The sequence below is a fragment of the Chaetodon auriga genome, chromosome 24, assembly GCF_051107435.1.
Source record: "Chaetodon auriga isolate fChaAug3 chromosome 24, fChaAug3.hap1, whole genome shotgun sequence".
Classification (NCBI taxonomy): domain Eukaryota; kingdom Metazoa; phylum Chordata; class Actinopteri; order Chaetodontiformes; family Chaetodontidae; genus Chaetodon; species Chaetodon auriga.
In genome coordinates, this window is record NC_135097.1 from 9,945,099 (window position 1) to 9,969,786 (window position 24,688).

The 24,688-nt window shown below is 43.0% G+C and overlaps 1 protein-coding gene across 24 annotated transcripts in view; it reads left to right on the forward strand.

Annotated features, from left to right (window-relative positions):
- The window catches only part of ptprda (protein tyrosine phosphatase receptor type Da), a 348,556-nt gene that overhangs the window by 193,928 nt on the left and 129,940 nt on the right, over positions 1-24,688 (forward strand). For all 24 annotated transcript variants that reach the window (XM_076724731.1, XM_076724735.1, XM_076724734.1 and 21 more), the window contains exon 9: positions 6,197-6,234. The gene's annotated coding sequence lies outside the window, so the exon portion shown is untranslated. The remainder of the gene's footprint in view (positions 1-6,196; positions 6,235-24,688) is intronic.

The window sequence follows — 24,688 nt, forward strand, 5'->3', positions numbered from 1 at the left end:
CTCTTCTTTTTATTAGCTATTTTCTCTCAGTGCAGCCATTTTTATGCACAACAACAGCTCGGGCTCACAGTGGATAGAGGCACTGAGGTCATTTTTCAGCAAATGAAATTTTCACTGTCATTATCTGTTTTTGTAGTCCATGCACTTTTTGGAAAATCATTTTTTTCTTTGACAAGACAGTGAAAGAAAATATTTTAACTCAGTAAGATCATATTAATGGCATATTACATTACAACCTATTTCCCTGTTCAAGCTTAATATTAAACTATAGCTCATTTTAATTTACTCATTGTTTTCCCAAGACTGATTTGCCTTTCAAAATGAAGCATATTTCAAGAAGAGCACAAGTAGGAATAGTGAGCTTTAATACACACCTACTTAAAATGCATCCATTTATCCTCAACCGAGGTTGTACATTTCTACTATATAATCGTTAAGACTTCTGGTAGAATCTGACAATGTGTAGATTATCATAATAATATAATACAGATGTAATGATGTGCCACTGAGACCTTAAACAGAATTCAAAATATATTTGCCACATCAGAGCACCAGAAAACCATGAATTCATTTTTTTGAAGCACAAAGGTCCGTCATTAACTCTCCGAGGTGCAGCCTGTCTCTGATTAAACTCACACATTCTGTGTTGTTTTGGCCCTCATTTCCAAATCTGCTCCTCAAACACCCAAGAACTAAACAGTATGGGAATATGACTGGAGTAATCTGACAGAATATATGCAGTTTCATAAGACTAGCCAGGCAGAAAATAGATTGGGGGTTGTGATTTGGAGGAGTTAGCCCGGGAGTGGTGGGGGTTACAGAGAAATAATGTGTCAGTCACAGTGCAGAGACTGCTGCCTCGGCAAGCAAGGCTCAGACATGACCCACAGCGTCTTTCATGTGATAAAACATGAACCTTTGCACATTTCACCTTCAGCGGCGCTCAATGTACGGACAGAATAGTGACAAGAAAAGGAGACTTGATGGGAAAAGAGATTCCTTTAGACACCTTTTCCTTATCATTCATTTTGTCTGTCGTGCTGCGATGTCAGCTCTGTCTTTCTGTATGTGCTTCGACAGAAGTGCGAGGTAATTATTGAAACATATGGATGACTGGGCCCTCTCTTAACCCTCTCGCTAATGATGCCTGGCTATTACAGAAGGGCATGGGAAGGACACTTCTACCATAAACTGATATATCCCACCAGAGATCCATGACTTCTCCTGCACTTGTTGGCTAAAGAGAAGCTCTTAGAGCTTCAGAGAGAAGTGGGTGGGGAAAAAAATCTATACATACATATATGACTTTATTCACGCTCAAAAGCATTCTTCAAAACAAAAAAGAGGACCATGACCCACATGCTGCAAATACAAAGAGGTTTTAGTGAAAACATGGAATTCTTAAGAATCTTGACTTCAATTCCGTGATGAAATCTTTTTTTCCTACAAATCTTTCTTTTCAGAGCAATTTTCTGGTGACGACTCTCGCCAACATGCTGGCCAAACAAAAGATGTTCTTTCATCATAATCAATTCAGATGGTGTGGCCTGTTGTCACATCATGTTGACGTCCACAGGTCTATTATCTAGTTATCGGTTTTAAAAGAAAACTGAAGACAGAAAACACATTTCTCTCACTTGCTGAACGGTGACCACTGTGTTTGACTGCATGTTGATACCAACAGAGTCAAGCAACCACTGATGGACTCAGAAAATCTGAAAAAGGTCGCTTCTCTGAGGCTGATGGCACTCTGGGCTTGCACATAAAATTACAATTGCTTAATCTTTGCTCCATCAAAGTCTTTCCATTGGCAGCAGATTCTATTTAACTCTAGACGACCCACTTCAACTCCATTAACTTTCTTTGCTGAATGGGATCAGGGTAGATGCCTCCCCATAATGCCAGCCCGCTTAGGGCAATTTTTCAGCTTGGAAGCAGCAGCCCTCTCTGATGTTAATGGACCCAACAGTTGCCCTCCCCAGTCCATGCAAAACATGCGTACATCCCCCAGGTACATCGCAGCGTGACCCAGCCAACTGGAGCTTTTGTTCATGTGGTCTTGTTGCCATGGGCAAAAATTGATGCCGCTACACAATGCACTAAAAGCTTTGGCGGACAGCTAGAGTCCCCAACACAATAGCTATAGCTGGTCCAGAAGCAGCAGTGGAAAATAGCTCCACTCCTTCGGCTATATGCAGCACTTACACAATTCAGCTGTAATGGCCTTTTGTCAAATAGACCTCAGCATTAGCATCAGCTACGTGGAAAACTGTTAAATATTTGCATTAGACCACTATTAAAATATAAAGCAGATATGACAAGCACACAGTGTGTAGCATTTTGAAAAGCTCAACTCCAGCAACTCTAACAAAGTTTATTATTAGACTATATTTTGGGTTAGCGAGTGCCTTGACACAACCTTACTGTGCTGTTGATTTTATCTTCAGGCAGTGTAGATAGAGTGTACCAGAAGTCCAGCTGAGTGGGTGAAACTACGGCAAACAAAGGCCAGCAAGTACATCTGTTTAGTCATTCTTAGTGAAAATTCTTAGTCCAATAGCGCCTATGGACCACCTCAACACATTTTCCAGCTGGCACAAAGCACACGTCTTTGATTGGTCCGTAACACCAGAGCAGTTCTCACATCCATCTCTCCCAGTTGCTAATTGAGACAGGAGAAAGGCTTGAGCCATTCCATTCTTTCCCTAAACGACTATTGGACACTGGAGACCAGATGGTCTGTCACTGGTGGCCAGTTGTTACATTTGACAATGTGGGCTGATCTGGCAAGTATCAGTACAATTTTGCTGCCTTCAGGACGGAGCAACTGGGAAAATAGCACTTGGATTGATTTCATCCCTCATTCGGTGCACAGCAAATATTTTTGACAAAGACATATGGTGGAGAGAAGTGCACAGCAGCAGGCTGCCCAGCCTCAAGCCGGAGCCGTTTTCACTTGATTGTTTCAGGCAACATGTGCATTTAGACAAGCAATGTATGCAACATTCGCATGCAGGCAGGCACACACGCTGCTTTGGCACAAACCCAGACACGGAGGGAAGTGACAAATCTCTGCAGAACCACAAATATTCCTCCCTTACAGTATTCTCCCAAGAGCATTTCATTTTTTGCCAAAGCATCCCAGTGTTTACAAATGTAATTCAACACATTGCTTCATGCTGGTGTTATTACATCATTTTCATCAGCCGACATGAAGTCAAACTATTTGTCTCCAGACCACAACACTGCATGCCAGATGTTGGCTGGAACATGTCAGGAAGGAAGCGGCAATGCTGCCTCGAAACTCCACCTCAGTCACCCTGTCTTCGGCTGAACCAATCTTTGAGAAATAGAGTCTTTCACCTTCAGTCTATTTGGAATTGGGGGGAACCATCCTGACGTTCAAAGTTGCTTGCTGAAGCACAGTCCCTGTCTGGGCTTTGGCAGCTGGACTGATAGCCAGCCCTGTGGAATGGCAGCTGTTGAAGGGCTTTTTAAATTGCACCCAGGTTGATGGGTGGCTGTCAGGAGGGCAATGGACATAGAATTTCGAAAGGGGAAAAAAAGGGATGGAAGGGTGGGAGTGGGGTGTGTGTGTGTGTGTGTGTGTGTGTGTGTGTTTGGAGAAGGGGGAAGCAGGGAGAACAGTGACCCTGACACCAAGGTGTACAAAAAAAGAAAAGTCTCGAATCCTGGAAAAAAAAAAAAAAAGAAGTATATAAACTGAAAGCCGCAGAGTCAGGAGGGGGGTACGGGCACTGGTAAGGTGAAAGGGGAGGGGGCAACATTAGTGTTAGAATAAACGGAGCGCTGAGGTCTGTCATCACCAGGGTTATTTAGGCAGGCAGCACATCATCGCTGTTCATTGGGTTTGACACTTCCAGACTATGTTTACATATAGTGAGATAATATCACTGTCTTTGCCGGCTTGATCGCCTGTCAGAGATACAAATGGAAATGTCGACAGTGCTCTCATTCTCCTTTTCGTGCTGATTTACAGTAGCCTTTGTGCTCATCCACTCTTACCATTCTCTTAATTACAATAGCCAAAACATCTTTCCACTTGCTTTTTAATTGAATCACTGCGAACGCACAATAGAATTTTCAAATGAAACAAAGTGGAGACACCGCGCTCTGCGATTTTCGTTGCAGTGGAACACAGTGGGTGTCATACAACGCCACTCTTTCAGCCTCACTGGCTCATCTTGCCTTGCTGTGGTTGCGCTGCTCAACAGATGGTGTTTTAAGAAGGTCATCATGTCCGTGTCCCCAGTTGTTACACATGCAGTTTTCATTATTTGGGGATATTTAAGGCATAATCTAGGCGCTGTCGAGATGCTGTCACACTGCAGCTGAACAGGCACAGTGCTGGTAAGTTGATTTGACTCTGTGGAGTGTTTTAAGATTGAAATGTACTGAGCGAGCAGCAATTTATCTTAATAAACTATCTAATTAGCGCCGTTAAATGTAATACAGTATCTTCCAGCGTACTGTAGAATGACGAGCAGTAATGTCTGCCATCCTAACATTTTTCATAGGATAAAGTGCATGCAGGCGTGGGCACCATTAGATGTGACTGCCTGTCTGTTGAAGGGAAGGAACCTTATTGCCTCGAGCTTTACTCAGTTTCATACGGGCTCAAGAATTTATTTTCTGCGTCTCTGCATACTCTCGCCGTATTCAGCATTAAAAAAAATGGATTCATTTTCTTCTGTTTGTATCTCCAACCAACTGGCCCTGTGAGGTTCTGATAGTACCAGAGTGGCTACATTCATGGCCAATTATTAGCCATAAATCTATGAAGGGCAGCAGGACCACTGACAGGTAGCTCTCTTATTGCCTGCTGATTGCTGGAGTGTACCTATTAATCATTTTCTGTATTCCCCACCGGTCAAGAAACCTTTTTAGTGGAGGGATGGATCAGACACAATGGGGCTACCAATTTCCTCTTTCCCACCTCTCTGTTGTGTTTTGCTCTCTCTCATTTGCTCCCTCTCAAATTATGCTTGCATCCGATTCCATGATTTAACCTGTGCTGAGCATCATCCTGAACAGAGAAGGTTAATTGAAAGTAGTTCAGATTTGCACAATGGCAGTTTTCACACACGCAGGCTGACAACTCGACCGCTTTTAAATTCATGGTAATTACAGTAACAGTTCAAAGACTATTCTATATTTTGAAATGTAAAGGATTTGTCATATAACTGCATGCTTTCGTTGCATTCATTGAATCCAGGCACAGCAGCCATAAGCCTGTGCCGAGAACAGCTCCATGATTATACGCCGGTGAAATGACAACATACTGTATATCAAACTGTAGCCATTTAGTCTCAGTAACTCCATGATATAGCTTGCATATAAACTAGGAATAAATTCCCCTTCAGCATTTTGACAGCAGCTATTCAGATACTTAGCCCTCATACTCTGCAGTCATATTCCTCTGCCAGAATCAATTGCACTGGCAGCCATTGCCAAGCCTGAATTTTATCTCCCAGCTGGAAAAAAAGGGGGAAGGGAACAGAGCATGGAGATATGCTGTTTATCAGTCACACGACTAATTCTCTCTCCCATCTCTCTTGATTCCCCTTTTGAAAGTGAACTTGGTATTAATCTACAAGACCTTGAGCGCCTTATGCACACAATCAGCACTGACGTGCGCCGTTTCTCTCTATTTTTTTTGGTCAATCTCTGACCTTTTGAGTGCCGCCCACATTTTAATTAGTCCTAAACTAAAAAGCTGCTCAGTGCCCCCCAAACTCCCATTTCCCCCTTTGTTCTCACAACTCCTTTTTTGTGCCCCCAATGAAATCCATGGGAGATATACCACATTCAAGCAGTGATTGAATATCAGCGGTGAAGACGGGGTTTTTGTAACGGGTTGGGAAATTACAAGGGCTTAAGTGTCAGACACATATGCCTGCCAAATGTAATCAGTGGGTAATAAATGTTTGCCCTTTACACTATAAAAAGCAATGGCAGCAGTGAACGTGCGCTCAGCTCAGTGCAGCAGATCAGCACGTCACTGCAACTGTGCTTAAAATTGTTTCCCAACAACAGCACCTTCTGCTATCTTCACCCTTTTGCCTCTTGAACTCTTTCCCACAAAACATAAAAATTTTATCATAACAGCTTTCATGGCGGTATGAATAAACTGTAATCTAACAAGTGCTGTCTTTGTGTTGTTGTTGTCCTGCAGCTCTTGAACTGTTGGGAAGGTTGCTTGAGCGCTGAAAGGTAAGCTTTTACAATCAAACGTGATGCAAGAATCACTGCGCTGTCAACAGCAAAGATGGGTCATGGCATTTTAAGCTGGTTTTCCATTTCTGCTCGGTCTCAGGACTGCGTTAATGCTGGCTGCAGCAGAATGGAGCCTCAGAGGATCGAGAGTGAAGGCCTCTTGCTCTTTTCTCCCCACTGTTTAATTAGCATGGTCTCAGAGACTGGGGTGCCGCTTTAGCAATCGCGAATCCTGCCCAGCCAATAAGAACTTGTGTTCAACCACGTCTGACAGAGATAAATGGCATGCCGCAACATCTCAGCCTCGCCTATCATCTCTGTTACCCATGCAATAGTGCATTGTGGGAAGACTAGAGGAGTGCCACAGATCTAAGTGGGCATGTGGGTCATTCGATAACAACATAAATCTACTGTATGTGGGTGTTTTTTCAGTGTGGTTGTGTGTGCAGATTGTTTGCAAAATGAATCAGATCTGCTTGTGTTTGTATTTTAAACATAGTTGAATGTTTGCCGAGAACACTGCAATGTGGGGCTGCGTTAGACAAGAGCGCCCCATTTTTCCTCATTGAGATGCAAGTTTCTAGGGCTGGGTATGGTCAACAGGTGGGAAATTTATGATGGTTTTAGGTAGCGAGCGTGAGCCAATACCAAAAGAGCCAGAGGATGATGTATTACATTCCACGACTTGATCACAAAAAGCATTTTGGAGCTGGAGATTCAATTAAAAAGGAGCATATTTTGGGGGAAATGTCAGAAAATTGGTCTGTCGTTGAAACAACAGAACAGTTATTCATCCGTGTAAAAGACAAGATTAACAGGGAGCTTCCTCTGAATACATTATATGCAGCTCCTGAATTGCATGGCCTTTGAAGCCAGATGCTACATCATGTCCAAGTACTGGCTAATGGCCAACAACATACAACATAAATCCAATGCATTATGTTACTTGATATAACAAAAACTAGTCTGAGTTACCCCAAATCATTCTCCGGAAGTATTAGTGTAACATTGAGTTTTTTTATCGTTTGTATTAAAGACATCACTGAATTTGTAGTTTGGGTAAATATTAGCACAGCTTCAAGCATCTTGCTGCTAACATAGAAATCTGTATAGAAATCTCTAAAGTTCAAGATCACAGCACAGACGAAAAGGACACAGAAATACATCCATTTTACAAGCTGAAACCACACAGCCGGGCTGCAACAGAGAGCATCATCCAAACTCCACAAATGAATAAAAAGTATTTTTAGACATTCAGCACTGTTAATAGCCACTGGTGAGCTTCCCAGTTAAACACAACATGACGATGAATCACCTGCGAGCTAGATCTGGGTCCAGAAAAAACTGAAGTCATCGGCCTGAAACTAATCACAGTCCAAACAAGGAAATGTTTCAGTTTACAGAGTGCAGCTTTAAAGAATGGCCTCTGGCTCAATAGATGTTTATATTAACTCAATTTCCTTTGGCTGATTAGCATGCAAGCTCTCCCAGATAAATAGTAAGATGTGATCATTTCCATCTTTTTTTTTTTCTTCAATTATAATGCTGAAATTTATGACACATGGTGTTCTTGCTACATAAAGTAGTGTCTGGAAAATTCCCATCAGAAAAAAGTGGATTAGCAATTCCTGTTTATTTATCCCGCCCAGAAGAAATGTAAGTTTTGGAGTTGTTGAATCTCAGCTGTCTTTATTAATAAAATTCCTGTATCATGACACCTTCTGTTGACTGACATACACTTCTGGGGTGGCTTGAGCAATAATTGCAGCCTTTTCCCTTGTCTCCTATTTCAGTGGATCATAGTGAGGGAACAGTTTGTAGCAGTGGGGGCATAATTAGTGATCGGCCTTGGACATGTCATACTCTGTTAGTCAGCCTCGCTTTAATTCCTTTGTCTCCTCTCTGCTCCTAGCATTTATTCATGCTGTGTGTATGTAAGTGTGTCGCTTTGCTCAGGCGTTGCTGTGCGCACTTAATGTATCGAGTAAAATTTCATTTGATCCTTTATAATACGATATTACGGTAACGCGGGACAGATTTTTTAGCAAGATGTAAGTTCCGGCTTCCATGTTTGTCTTTTCTGTCCGTCTGTACTAAGATACCTGTGTGAGTGCTCTCTTTGATTTCCTGTGGAACAAAAGAAAAACAATTAATCAGTTTTGGCTTTATCTTTCAAGCTAGAAAGGCTTCAGTACTCGGCTGGCTCATGAGGCTCATTTTGGCCATAATTAGAGGAAACCTTTCTGGGCTTTCTATATTCCTTTTTAAGCAGTTCCCCGTAGCAACAAAATGCATAAAAAAGGTTTTGTACGATGCCAAAAGGTAGACTGGTGATTACTGTCAAAGGATGCTTTTTTGGCATGATGAGTGTGTGTCGATGTGTGTGTGGAGTTTGCAGAGGGGTTTCTCAGCCTAGGCTGTTGATGTGAGGGCGGATGAAAGCCGCTTTGAGGATGCAGTATACGGCTATGAGGAAAAGCTCTTCCTCCACCACCTTCCTTTGCTTTTCTCCATTTTTTTCCCCCCCTCCCTCCTTCATCTCCCTCTCTCGTTCTCCCGCCACTCTACCCTTGCTATCTCCTCTTGACTGCCTCTCCCCTCCCTCTGTTGTTTCCCTATCCAATTTTCCCTATACATCCAGCCCACTCTTCCACTGGAGCCTCTTTCCCCTGCCACAGCTGTCTTCATGCCTGCGCTCATCTGTATCCGCTCTTTTCCCCGTCCTCCCTCTTTTACTTTTATCCATTCACGCCTGACCCCTCTCTTTTCCCCATGTGACTTGTGAAGGACACTGCCCATAGCGTGATGATTACTCTAAGAAACATCCGCACAAACCAGGGATTACATATGAATTAATGTCCATGTCTAGAATACCGTTCATCTATCATATATTTCTGTACAAAATTCCCTTCATACTTCACTGTGGCTTGTGGAGTCAGTGCAGCAATCCCCAGCTTGTTTCAAGATGTAAATTTTTAAATGTGGAGCAGGGGGTTCAGGTGTGTGCCCAGAGCCATTTAAGGGAATATTCCTTCAGCCATAGCACATGGCACCTCTGCAGACAGCAACCCGCGTGCTTCTGTTCTTTCATCACGCCACATTAGCTTCACAAAGCAAACAAAAACTCTGACGCGTGTTTGGAAGCGAATCTTGAACTTGGAGTCACAGAAAAGCCAGATTGGAACAGCTCTCCTTGATTGGATTATTCCTCAGGTGACCTCCTGACCCCACGGTACACAATGTACCACGTCTGTCCAAGGTGATGCATTTAAGAGTAATTAGTTGAGGAAAAGCAGAGCAGAAAATGATTCTGTCCAGTTCAAAGCAACCAGAAAAATGTAATTTCACAAGCTCGAGATGTCATTTTCGAAATGTGCACTCTTAAATGCTTTGCACTGCATCATATCAGTGTTGATAGTACCTACATTTTGTGCATATTTATCAGAATATTTGTTATTGTTCGGTCTAAACATAAATAGCATGTGATGAAATTGCATCAGCGCGGTGTTATTACTCGAGACCTTTTTGCTTTCCATTACACATCATCAGAAGACAGCGTTTGACTGCGGCTGATTCAGACTTCAGATGCACATCAAAGTCCACTAGTTACACAAAGCTTTCTTGTTCTCAACTCGCTTAAGTACGACTAATTTTCTATGTATTCGGGGGTAAATTAGGACTGCTTTCAAACTAACAAATATGGCTGACTGAGATAAAGCTCCACGCTGCCTAGCTCTGTTCGTGCCAGCAAAAAAAAAAAAAAAAAAAACATTTCTGGTGGAAGAATTTAACAGTCACAAGGACGGACGTTTATGAATTCAATATTTAGAGAAGAAATGACAGACAAAGTAGGCCTTTTCAGAGGGTTACTGTGCTCACTGAAAACTCTTTGCCTTTTGATTGCTTTTCCGCAAATTTGTGAGCAAATGACAAATCATGGGGTCATGTTTTCCTCTTTTGTGTTACTTGTCAGCAGGTGTGGTTCGTTTCATGACACTGAAATACAGCACGAAGCACTTTGTTTGAGACAGTGTGTGTGTGGGCTGGCTAACTTCATAAGGTTGAAAGGGGCTGTGTATATTTTGTGCAACTGTCTCACCCATTAAACTAGTCTCAGAGCCGAATAAAGACTGACCTGTCATACCTTTGTGCAAGCAGTGCGTTTCTTTCCTCAGACGCTTTCGAATACCTCACTGGGCCATCAAAGTCAATCAATAATGATCCAATAAGTCAGTTTTCGTAAGGGATTTCTCCTCTGACACAGAGCTTAAATGTGCTGCGTGCATCTCTCCCATGAGTCCGTGCTCGCTGATTCCTCTAGCATTATTTGCCTGATTGTAACTCACTGTCTACTATTTGAAGAGCCAAGGCAGCTTGTTTGCTATTGATTTTATTTACAAGGCGTCTATATTTTACTCTGTGCAAATCAGAGCAATTGTTTCCAAGTGCATGCATGAATCAATGCTTCCCTGGAGCCCATGCTGGCGACTGCATGCAGCTCAATACCTCCAATTTATGTTTTAATTACGATGATCTACTCAGTGTTGGGAGCTTGGCTCCCAGCAGCGAACATTGTATTGTACATTGAATTTTACTGTCTACATAGCAGACAGTGGATTTGACTGCATTTATCAAGTTGCCCTGAATCTCAGCTGTGCTGATTTGTAGTGATGATGGAGACTGCAGTTGCGAGGATGCTGCACCTTCTGCTGACAGGGTTAAAGTTGAGTGAATACTGAAAGGACATGTGTGCAGTGGGAAATTGGGAAAAAAAAAGAAGAAAAGATCTTGAATGCATTGCAGTTATTTTCATATTTACAGCACTGTGTTGACTCGTGGGAAGCCACAAAGAATAGCAGGTTGTGGTTTATTTCATGATTTGCTATCAATTGTTGTTCAGACACGGAGTATAAAAACAACAACAACCGCTCAGCTCTGACAGCCTTGTTTGGCAGCGCGGCTCCAGACTGGATTTTACACCTCTCCATTTTTGCTCTGCACTGTTTTTGTTTGGCAGAACAGTATATCATTTGATCACATGCCATTAGAAGTGATTGCTTAACTCAGTATGCCATTTAAGTGGCTTCTGGCAAGCTTGAAAGCCATAAATTTTATTGACTCCTGTAATTAGGACAGATCAATAAAAGGCAGTTTCTTTCACTGCTTCCCAGGACTGCGCTGGTTGGTCCACTTTTCCATTGCAATCACTCAATATTATGACATACAAACACCATGAATTGTTGAAAAAATGTTTATGGTGTATGTCACAAACATACATATGGCAGCACAACAACTTTTTACAGCATCCATCCCAAATGGTGAAAAAATATTCTAGTTTATTGCAAAAGATGCCGCCAGGGTTCCATTCTGCTCTCAGACATTTTTTCTCTTTATAATTTGTTGCTGTTGATTTGTGTTACAGCACTTGCAGATGCTCCACCAGTAATACCTATTATAATACAGTAGAAAAACGGCCCCATAGTGTGTTGCTGTCAAGCCTCTTAAGTTGATAGCTGTGTCTTTGCCACTGCGGGAAGAATCCCTTTCTGTCAAACAACAGCTGTTGAAGACAACATGATGCGGAGGCCACGGACGAGTGAGCCATCAAACCTCCGTCTCTGACAGTATTTTGGCAAGCCACGTTTCATAAGAGTCTGTCTCACTCTGCCCTGCTTTTATGGTGCATGAATCAATGATAATTGTTCTGTGTTCTCACTTGAATGGCAGAAGTGTCCCCCATGCGGCAACAGTCAAAAACAAGGGGAGAGTTTGGAGGAATGGATCAAGGAATTAGCATGAATGAAATGAATCACGGTTCCCCTGGGATTATGATTCATTAGATGGAAAATTCTCACCGCACAAGGCATCGGTAGCACAGTGCCAATACAACCAATATAATAGAAAAAGCTATGCGTGAGACATGCCTGTTGTTGACATGGGTTCAAAGAGGAGCTATGCAAGCTGCTCTATCGCGATAGCTGTCCCACGGAGGTATAGAGCGTGAATGAAACACTCCCTTTAGAGATAAATGAAATAAATTGCATTTTTTTTTTAATTATTATTATTATTAGCATTGTACTCTACCCAAGCTGGACAGCATATTCCAAGCACAGTGGAGATTTGATCAGACACGCAACTCAAAGACTTTCAAGCAAACACTGCGATCAAATCGAAGCCCAGCAACCTTATCCCCAGCTCCATCAGCGCCTAATTCCATCCCAAACCAAGCTTCCATTCTCCTTTCCTTTATCCCCTCTGAAAAGCCCAGTGATTAGAAGTAGACTTAAAGTCGACTTTAGCACCCCCACCTCACCCTACCCCATTCCCGACGGGACCTTCTTGAAGCCCCAAAGCCTCGGCCAGTTTATCAGCATCAGGGGATCAGGCAATCCACACGTCAGCCGGGGAGCCCAATGTGTTCCGTGGCCTTCGGTGTAATCTCTTTGGCTGTCGACAGATCTAGCGAGGGGTCAACTGTGATAACAGGATCACTCAGGTGGAGACAGCGAAGGGGACCACGAGAGAAAGGGACAGAAGCTAAAAAGAGAGAAATGCGGGCAAGCGCAAGGTGAGTTCTGCCGGTGAAGTGGAGCTGGCAATTCAGATGAGGGAGAAGATTTTTTTTTGTGGCTCGTGTGCAAAGGACGCACAGGACGCACATGCAGTGAGACGCCCACACGTCTGCGTGCAAAAGCCCACTCACCCACTCATTTGAAGACAGTATATGGCTGGAACGATTAGTCAACCAGCAACACATTTAATTGCTGATTGTTAAAGTCATTACCAAAAGTGCTGAGCATTTTAGCCAATTTAATGTGATGATTTTCTGCTGTTCTCTGTTTCATATTAGTTCAATATTTTTGGGTTTGGAGTGACTCAGCCAAAACAAGCAGTTTTTTGTTTTTTTTTTTAATAGCGCCGCAGGCTCGGAGAAACTCAGCTTGCGTTTCGGAACTGTTTATCACTAATTTCCAACACTGTATAGAGGAATTGTTGTAATAATCGAAAAAAAATTATCAACAGATTAATCGGTAATGAAAATAATCAAGTAAATGAGCTGCAGCCTTTGGTGCCAAATGTAATAAAAAAGCTTCGGCTGAAAGAAATACAATTATGTCCCAACTTGCAGTGGAAATAATAGAAAATCCAATATCTGGTGACAAACTGAGCTCTATTTGACATGGCTGGATGCCTGACAGAGCGGCGAGGCACACTGATAAGGCCACTTTGGCCTGTCTTGCCCAGTCTGCCTCTTGCTGCATCCACTAACACTCTGACCCGGCATCTTATTAAAACTGCTATCCCCCATCGACAGGAAAAAAAGAAAAAAAAAAAGAGCAGCAGTGGACATAAATGGTGGAAAAATTGGAAAGGTGAAAGGTCATTCACAACTGAGGAGTTACAGTATCAATTTTACGCTTGGGCATCCAGTTGACACCAAGCAACAAATACGTGAGCCGTTACTCACACCCGATCACACGTGCTGGCGTATACGCAGAGTTTTACAAACATATTTTGTATTCATGCAGATACACGAACACTCATAGACTCATCTCTCTCTCTCTCTCTCTGTGTCTTCTCTCCTCTCCTGACTCTCTCTCTCTGACACACACACGCTGAGAGGCAGCATGGTAGGCAGTGACACAAAGCTAATGCCTTGTCACACAGGCTGTCAGCAGATTAGCCAGTGGATTACACCCCAGCCATTAGATGTGCACAGAGCGAAAGGCCACAAACATGGCAGACAGAGAGGAGGAGAGAGTGAGACAGAGGGTGAGACCGGCAATGATAGGGCATATGCTGGCATGAGGTATAGGAACAACTAATGGAGGATAAGTTAAGAGGGAGGAAAGGAAAAAGAAGAAAAATATAGACTGTGTAAGTTGTGCAAAGAAAGAAGTCAAAGTGACACGAAGGCGATGTTGAAGGGGAAGATGTAAGTTTAAGAAACAGAGAGCGGGTCAAGAAAATTTGCTGCCAGAGCAGTGGTAACGAGATAATCAGACAGACAGGACAGAGAAAGTCATAACAATGGCAAAGAGAGAGACGCAAGGAAGAAGAGAAAATGCAAGGGGAAAGGTAGGAGAGTATCCAACAAGCACACGAGGGAGCACAGGAGAGGAGGAGAAGTTATGTAGCGTGCAGGTGAAAACAAAACAAAACCAAGCGAATGGGAGGAGTGGATCTGATGAGAGAGACATGAGAAGAGAGAGTAAGGGGGAAGAGGATGCTCGAAAAAAACGAACGAGAAGGGAAGAGAGGGTCGGGGAGGAGCGGGGAGAGATGGAAATGAAAGGACCGGGAGTAGAGATTAGAGGGGAGAGATGGAATGTGAAGCATCAGAGGAGAGGATGGAGAATACTCTGCAGCACGTTTCAAACGACGCGGGAGAGCAAAAGAGACGGTAAAAAGTGGAAGATGGACCGTGATGAAGAGTGTGACAGAGAAAACGCACAGATGGATTCACTCAAGGGCAGTGAGATATACATATTTTATACTTTCAGTCTACTCGAAACACAACACCATCATCATAGTGGGGCCTCAGTATGTTTTGTCTAACTTTCAAAATGCTAGACATTCACTTATGTTTATACTTCTGCCACAATATCCTCATTCCACAGAGACTCAGCTTCATATGCCTTTTTTCCAGACAGACATTTTGACATGTCACAGCGGGAAAAGCGCAGACGTAAATAATTTAACTCAAGAATTATAGAACGACTTCCATTTAAGTGCTGCAGTTTCAGAGTCCTCGTACTGTGCACGGTGGCTCACTGCCACACTGCCATGGCTTACTGGGCTCACACTTGAACAGAATGGTCATTAATGTTATTAGTAACACCTGTGCTGAGTCAAACTGTGGTCATGGAAAGGGGCTACATCGCGCCATGGTTGTCCTTTATATGTTCATGCATTTTTTCCTATTGGAGTTAAAGGTTTGGCCACTGGATGAGTGGAAACATAGTGTTAAAGCACCGTGTTGATGTTGCTCTCACATCACAATATCACAAACCTTCTTTTTGTACTACTCCATATTTATGGGAGTTATATATTTTCTCCTGTGCCAGTGTTGCCAAAGAAGTGTAGATGTTCAGATGTCCTTTTTTTTTTTTTTTAAACCTAAATGTTCATTTTCAACATTTTACTATCTTAAATTCGACTGTCAAGCACCATCTGCTGATGAAGATCTTGTGGACCTGAGGGTGAGGTGAGGTGTCTTGGTTTGAATATAGATTAGAATACTAGAGACATGAACAGTATTATTCTTATTCTTACTTCTGGGCCTCATCAAGAGACAAGGTCACAAAGACACCCAATATACTGAATCTCACACGCCGCTTTGCCCTAGATGTTACTAACTGCAGATGGCAGTATTGATGACAGCAGTGTCAGAAACTTTTCAAGCACTTGTCAGTTTAACTTTTACCACAGCACTCTTGCATCACCATCTGCTGAGCAGAATGAAAGCTACTCCCTGCATTGTGAGCCAATAATGACGCTTAGCTTTTTTTCTCCCCCCCCCCCCCTCTATTTTCAATCATTCTCTGGTTCCAAGTGGCGAGGTGTCGCGCCTTCTCAGTTGGTGTTTCATTTTATGATAATCGACTTCACTGGCCTTACCATCACCACCACCTACAGCCCGCACCACAAAACCACTTTGCAGATGTAATGACACATAATTGTCTGCTGGATTTGCCTGGTAGGAGCTTCATTTCGAGCCGGTATTTGTGTAAGAATGGGAGGGAAGATGTCAAGTTAACAGGGGCTAATGGGAAATTCTGATATCCTTTCAGACTGGGAATTGTGTTAAGAAAAACCATGAGAAGCATGTCAAACTGTGTTCACACAGAAGCCATGTGTTTGGTGTGTAAACTGCATGCATAGCATGCAAAATGAGCTCATTGCAGTACATTCAGCAGTTATTCTGACTGAGGTGAGAAGGGCTTCATATGTGTCTGTGTTCGCATGTGTGCCAACATGCGTGTGTGCATGCATGCATACATGAGCATATATACACATGTGTGTGTGTGTGTTTGACAGCAAGCCTGATGTCACTCAGGACGCTTTAGCTGGTTGAGTGATTTGAATGTGTGCTGTGGAATGAGCTGAAACTGCCGGAGGGAGATGGGGGGGAGACTAAATGTGTGAATCCCCACAGGAGATTTAGACTGTTTATTATGATAAGCTTCTGTGTACACACATCCTCCACATAGACATACACACTGTAAGTACACACGTAAATTCATGTGCACACATGTAAAGAAAGAATGGGGTGGGGACGGCGGATGAAGACGTACTGGGGAAAATGATAGGGAGGCGAAGAACGGAGTGAGCGATGCTCTGAGACACGTGATTCACCTAAGCACAGTGATAGGCTCATAGTTCACAACCCATAAAAACTAATTCCACACCAGCCTATCCATAGCCATCTCATGTGGGAGCCATTCCACCTTTTAAACCCCCTCTCACTTAAAGCGGGCCCAGATGTAAGTCAAGGGGCTGCTTTGGATTAGCCAGAGAGAAAAACTCATTTCCTTTGCCATTTTACGAGCATTTAATTTGAAACAATTAAGATATTACGGTGCTGCGGATTCACTACACAGAGTGACAGCTGGGAGCAATCCCATAAACCCCTGAGCCAGTGAATGAGGCACCTTGCTACTCTCTTTTCCTCCGCTCGCCGCCTCCTCCTCCTCCATCTCCTCTCTGTTATTTCATTGAAGCATTTTGCTTAAGGCTCTGTTGAGGTGAATGGGCTACCTTTGCCTCAGCTGAGATCCCGCCGCAATCGCCAATTACTTTAGCAGCTCATAAATGCACCAGTTGGCTGATGATAGAATGGCCTAATTTCCCAAGACTAAAGGGAGGAAGCGAGCGCTGAGAATGTTTACCTTCTGGATGGCTTTTCCCATCACACCTTTTATTGCGTTATTGGATTTATAGCATAAGTTGCATGACTCATCTTTGAAGGAATAAATGAGAAAGATGCAAACTAGGTGGCAGCAAATGGCAAGCTGAGATGCAAACACTTCAACATCATGACACAGTGCTTTTTTAGCAGATCCTACTGGAAGTGCCTCAGTAGGAAGTTGTTTACTTTGACGGCACACTTATTGATGACCCTCCATGTCCTATCTGCCCTACACCTGAAGAACTTTGTCACTCCCTGACTTTTGAATTCAAGCTGGCTTTGTCAGCAGTCACCCATCAATTCACCTCCTCCTCCTCCTACTACCTTCCACACTGGCATAGGAGGGCATTGGAGGTGTGAAATTGATGAAGGTGTGCTTGTGAAAATGTCAGTGGGGGATCACTGGCCAGAGAGAGAGAGGGAGAGCGAGCGAGAGAGGGAGAGAAAGAGAGTACATTCTGGGGTGGAGGGGGGTGACAGATAGGAGTGGCAAAAGCACCTTTTCATGAACACTGAACTGTAAAATGGAGGACCCGGCGCAAAACAATGGCCGTGATCAATCGGCTATGGTGAGAGGCTTCTCGTAAATGCCCGATTCCAGCCTGCGCCCGCTGAAAGAGAGTGAAAAAGAAAGAGAAGAATGGAGAAAGAGACATAGACAGAGATGAGGTGTGTGTCAGTATTAGTTTGGGGAAGGGGAGTCAGGGAGCAGAAGGAGTGGATGTAGAGAGCAGGGTGGAGAATGGGCAAATAAAAGGGCAACGGGGATAAGATGATGGCAGGAAAAGGTAAAAGGCTTTTAGAGTAAGGAAGATTTAAATAAATGAAAGGACAATGATGGGGAGTGGAGGGAGATGGGAAAAGATCAACAGACAGAAAAGGCAGGAGTGCATGGTCTTTGCTCAGACACACCTACTGTATTTGAGTTCAGGCAGGATAGAGAAATCAGAAGAGAAGAAAAGTGTCACATCGGCACTTTTACTTCATCCTATTTTCTGTGGAGGGTTTGCCATGTCAAGGGTCTCCCCAAACAACTTGATGGGAAGTATAAAACCGTATGACAGTGAGTATGCTGTGGCGGTCCCTTGCTGAAGTCCAAAACTGCTAAAAAAGTCAAAAAAGAGAATATATCACTTGATCCTTAACCGACTTAACTGACTTGGGCTGCAACCAACAGCTGTTTTCCATCAAATCATCTGTGTCTTTGACTTATCAGTGACTAAAATAAAAGTTGTGAGTAGCTGTTGATTGAGACTGTTGCTGATTCGATTGGGTAACTCAACTAAACATTTCAGTGCTAGCTTGTGAAACGTGGTCCTTGTTTTGGTGATGTTCTGCATTTGCATGGAAACAGCACATAATATACCTCAAAAGCAGAGCGGCTAATGCATCTATCAGTATCCATGGTGACGGATGTTTCCGATTGAGAAGAGTGGCTCATGCTTTTTGTAGCTTAGGTATACCCTGCCTCTTTAATAAGAAGCACTCTCCACGGCTGCAAATGCGACATGTGGACTGAAAATCAAGCGCTAGTGGGGCCGGGATCAAACACAGCCCTTTGTCTGGCATCCACTAGCATTGAGGTCTTCACTCATCCTCCTCCATCTCAATTTTTTGATCACAGTATTGGTGCCAAATTGTTTTATTAGATGAAGCACAAACTGCACACACATTCAGATAGAAATTTGAACTGTTTAACTGGACAGCTATCCTGAGCCAGGTTCCACGGTGGGACTCTGTCAGGCAGTAGTTGACTGAATCTGTCTAAACCTCTTTCCCTCGCTACCGCTATCTCTCTCTTTATCTCTGTACGCGGGCTGCTGCACACCATGGCTGCTCACGCCATTCCAGTTGATCTCTTAATGGACGTAATTGCTTTTCAGCTCATTGCACCCCATGCCAACACTAAACTAAATCAAACCGAGGTCCCATCCACAAGCCTCATCGCGAATCTGATTCCGCTTGACATCATAATAAGGTGATATTGACTACTCATGACTCAGCAGTTCGAGAACAGATGAGTAAGCGCGCACCCCTCGCCACAGCGTGACAGGCGGAGCTGTTCAGGTCATGTAAGGGTTCAAGTTCCCCTCCTTCAGAGTGCAGCCCATTGTGTTCTCATTGACAATATGCTCATGACCCTCTCTGTGGCAACTTATTACGCATTGTTGCACACTGAACTGTGGGATTCAAAACATTGACATACACAAGGAATAGATGCTGCCGCCATACAGCACAATCTGTAGTCATGTCTGCCTCTGCAGTCTCACTACTGTGGGCTTTACTTGCCATGTGGGTGCCATCTTGGGTATGCTAATCAAAAGCTACTTGGAAGCTAATCAAAGCTGATCAAACATGTAGCATAAGCCAGGAGTCAGCTCCTCCAATCTGAGGCAATGTCACACAAGACTAAACACGGAGTCATCAGAATTGAAGGCTACGTGCAGTTCGACCAGGCTGCAGTGACCTGCACCAAATATAGTTAATATTTAACTGTTGGCAGCACTGCGAGTACGAGCTAATGTATTACCACAAGATGCACTCCAAGTTCAGCTGGCCTGTAATGTGACAGTGAGTATAAAGGCCCTGAAAACCCATTTCCTCAATCAGCTTTTCACAATGAGCAATGGTCTCCACAATTTTCTGCCAGAACTAGAACAGCCTTGGTTCATTTGACACGGAGTGTTGACGTCACATTTTTTTGTGCGCCTATCAAAGGTAGCAACACTTTGAATCAAAATGTGATGACAGTGGTGGGGGTTGTTTGCTCATGTTCCCTGCACTGTCGATCAAATCTGATCAAAGTGCACAGACATAGTGCTGACGAAACAGTTTAGCTGAGATTTGAGAGTTAAACTTATGATAATAACTGAAGATGTTTTCCTCAAATTTGAACTTTGACTTGACAGAAAAGTATCAAGTTGACAGCTGCTTTATGATACTGAGCAATTGTAACACAGAGGCTCTCTATAGAGTCATACCTATCTTTATCCTCTTTTGTAATTAATAACACCCACACGTCATTGCTCAACCACCTCAACTCCAGGTAACTCTCTAGGGGAGTAATTTGGAAACATCAATAGGGCTAATTTAATAATCTGGCTTCAGGTGGTGTTAAACAGTCTTTTGCCCCATGGACACGTCATACGGGTGTCATAGTTTCAAAGTTACAGTATGTAGGTCATTACGTGAATTATGTAGATGTTATCAGTGATTGTGTAAGGCTCTGTCTACAGCTGTCTGGCATCAGGCCCTTCAATTAACCACTTCTTCCCGATCATGCACATAATTATGGCAAAGGGTCTGGCTCTGGAACCTTACAAAAATTCACCAACATCATAAAATCATTTTTGTCTGTGATGACTATTAAGTCCTTCGAAATGTTAATTACTCGTGAAAGCACGACTGTACGCTTGGCTGTCCATCAAGTCTGAGGGTTTCTAAGAAGGAGAGAAGTATTAGATGTCTCGGCCAAGGACTACAGTTGGGTGTTAGTTTACAGTTTTCGTGCCTTGGAGATATGTGTAATATCACCTTGGCATTTGTCGCTCTTAGCTCCTCCACCCCTCTCCACCACCCACCAGCCTTTTCTCCCTCTCTTGACTGCTTGGGCAGTGGCCATAAACAAGTCAATCTCAACACATTGGATTAGATTTATCCGCTTAAGATAGATTGTTATCCCAAAGAGCGTGGGTCTCGCTTGATGGGGAAATTAATTTTACGATGACTGGTTTACTTGATCAGGGTTGTGGGGGAGGTGGGTACTATAAATGTAGCAACTCCGGGGTGTGAGGACCCGAAAACAACAGTCCTTGTTTTTGATTCAGATAAGTTGTCTCTCTCCTCTGCAGTGTTATACATGATGTTGTCTTTTAGTCGCAGAAACTGGAGTAATGACTTGACTGACAGTCATTTGTAAAGTGCAAGCAACTTGTCAAGGGTGAAAAGGCCTGCACCTCCAGCTATGGGAAGATTGACATTGAAATTTATTGTATTTTCACGTCTGCCAGTCTAACATTAAATGTGAAATTGACAGTGTTGTATGCAGAATTAATAATGGGCTGCCTGATCAGCAGTACAGTTAGCCAGAATTGAAAAGCTGTCCATGGAGGAGAAAAAATCCTTTGAAAATAGCTGTCAGCCTTCCCAAAGTGTTAAACTGATACAGCAGTTATTGGATTGAGTTACAATGGAAGTGACCTTAGCCTATTGAGCAACACAACCCAGTCTGAGCCTAGTTCTTAGTGTAAATTCATCTGACAAGCTTTACTAAAATGCCTCTTTTAGCGGATCGAAAGCAAACCTCTTATTCTTGCAACCTAAAGAATACGCTGATTGATTTTCTACCTGTGTTGTCTGTCAGTTTCTAAGGCAGACATTTTAAAGCTGATACACAACAGAGCAAGTAAGACTTTAAGTACTTTTATCCCTGTTGAGATAAACACTGCGCCGTGTAAAATGAAATCCTACCAAATCGATAAATTGATTTGCTTTATGCAGTAACTTGCATAGTCCACAAGGCCACCACTAAGGACAGAGCTGAGAGAAAATGTACCATTTAAGTTCAATGGATCCACCAACTCGAGTATCGTGCCACAAAGGGGCTTTCAAGGACTGAGCTTGTGTTACAAAGCATCTTATAGTATTTTGAAACAAAACTACAGCCATGCTAGTGGCTCCACAAGGCTGCACTTTGGCACAGCAGTGCTTTGAGCTAAATGCTAATGTGAGCATGCATAATATTTACTGTATTCACCATCTTTGTTCAGCATGGTGCCATTTTCGAATTAGAACTTAACACAGAGTACAGCTCCAGGCTGATGGGGATGTCATTAGTTCTGCAGACATTTGGTCATAAATCAAAGTATTGGACAAATTGAAATTTTGACCTAATGATGGAGCCAGAAGAGAAGTCGGGGGGTCAGTAAAGTTATTACAATTCATCCTCAGTTGGACAGGAATGTCTAAACCAAATTTCATGGGAATCCATTCAATAGCTGTTCAGAGAAAAATTTCAACTTCATGGAGCTGCTAGTTGGAAAAGTCAAAGGGATCGACAAAGTCAGAGGGATTCATCCTCTGGAAACCATGAATGTTGTTCTTCACAGGGCAAGTGCGAGAAGATAGAAGTTATTAGAATTCATCCTCTTCAGATCATGAATGTACAAATTTTCCTGGCAATCCATCTAACGGTTGGCAAGATATGTAAGTCCAATTCTGACACTTTGCATGACGATAAACGGCACAATATTTTAATACCCATGGTGACAGCGACACGCAGTTGCAAATAAATACTAAACCGAACTGAACTCATCATTTAATATGACATTCAAATTAGTCTTTGGCAGCCTGTTGGGCAACCCACTCCCATTGATAAGTAATGAAAAAGGAAAAAAAAAAAAAAAAAAAAAAAGGAAGAAAAAGAATTTAACATTTCAAAATGTATTTGAAAATAAATGGGGATATTCAATGCTAATTAGTTTTTTTGAAGCCTGAATAGTCCCTACAGATTCACTGTGTCGGCAGGAACACAGAGAAACACATACATCAAAAGAGTTGCCTCTATTATTCATTCAAAGCAAACGCATATTGATACTGTATAACCTTTAGCATGCTTTGCGGCATTTACATTGCATTTACATAGTAAATGTCAATCAGTACCACACTTTGCATGACCTCACACACGTACAAATGGAAGCACGCCCATGGCAGTTTATCACACACTGTTGGCTCGCGTTATAGTAATGTGTTGTCATTGTCCTACAACAAAGAAAACATTTGCCAAGTGAGACTTTATTATGAATTTAAATGGCCCTCCTACTGTCAAGAGTATTAATGGGCAAACTCGTAGCATTTGCTAATGCTGTAGCTCAGGCCGGCACTCAGGTTTTCTCTGTCTTGGATCCTTCTTACTGAAGGACAGGTGGTTTATAGACTCCGGCGTCCCGTTGGGTGATAGAGTTCAGCCATGATAGGCCAGCAAGGCAAGCTCTTGATAAATCCTGCCCTTGCCCCCATTTATCAACAAGTGCTCCTGTATTACTGCTATAGCTGGTGCCAAGAATATGGAAGCACAAGGTTGGATGCAGAGCAGAATTGTAAATCTAATAACTAGTGTCATCCAGTTATATTCAAAGATCATGAAAGCAGGTGAGGGATTTGGAAAAAGAAAAAAATCAATAAAAAAAGGAGCTCCCTATAGTCATGCATCAAAGGTGAATGGCAGCAGACGATGGACTGGAATCATTTTCTTAACGAGAGCTGAGGTTTATCAACCAAAATACTCGATGTTTGGATGCGCTGGGAATGGCATATCTCCTTCACAAGCAAAACAGCTTTCCAACCTTCAGTCCTCAACCTCACTCCTGCTAAATAAGAACACTCTCCAAATAATTGCTTTGGTGAAAGTCAGATGATCAGGCTTTTGTGATCTACAGTACATTGTGCCTCCAGACACAACCAGCCATCCCTCCCACAATGCTTTCTCGCAGCCAGCAGTCGAGGGCAATAGTTCACATAACAGTAATTTCATCAAGTTTCTCTATTGTTCATTGTCACAAAACCAACACTTTCTTCTGGCCTATAAATCTACATGCGGAGGCTGTATCAAATTCTGCCCTCAGAAAATGGAGCTCGGTATAATTTGCAGGTATAAATCACCATCACTGTTACTCAATCAGATACATGGCATGTCTGAGTGCAGGTAAGAAAACAGATCTGCTGACTGCAGTAATCTGTCTCTCTGTCTCTAAGAGTACTATTGTTGGATGCTAGATGTTTGTGTCTGCAGGGCTAGGTTGTTCATCAGAAGGTTTGGGTTGCTGCCATAAAAGCAACTTTTCTCAAAACACAATTGGTCATAGTCATCTGTCTCCCGGGGCCATTGCTGTTATTTTTCTATAGCCCTACATCAGAGGACCGTGCACTTGAGTGTGTTATCAGGAGGGATGTTGTCCTTTTACACATTGTTATGCCATAATGTCTATTCGGTGATGCGAGTGTGAATAAGTGACGTCTTGGAAGCGCTACATGAAATGTGTGATCATTACACGTGGGTTCTAGACACGGGAGCACATGACTGGTGTGCATGTGCGTAACCTCACTTGTTTCATAAACATGCCTTTGCATGCGAGGCAGCAGCTGTCATTCGTCATAAATACAAAATTCTCATCTATCTTGTCAACACGTTTGACCCAGTGAAGTAACCGCCAGTGAGCGGTTCAGAAGCAGAGCATTTCACCTGCTTGATGCTGCAGATTTTGCTGATTTGGTCATTTTTCCTTGATGCCTGTGCTTCTGTCATGGATAAGAAGGCTGTGAAATGGTTGCTTTTATTGTCTTTTTCAATAGTGTTTATTGTTGGTATACAGGAGTGTGCACAGGGTGTTTTATTTTGAAAAACCACTGGTTTCTCTACCATTCCTGTGTCTGACTTCCTGCCGGGCTCGATCTGCCCTGTGCAGCTTGACGCGGCTTCCGTCACAAATAGACTAGGTGTTTATTCTCTGCGGAGCCGAGCAGGGAGCCACTTCTGAGACG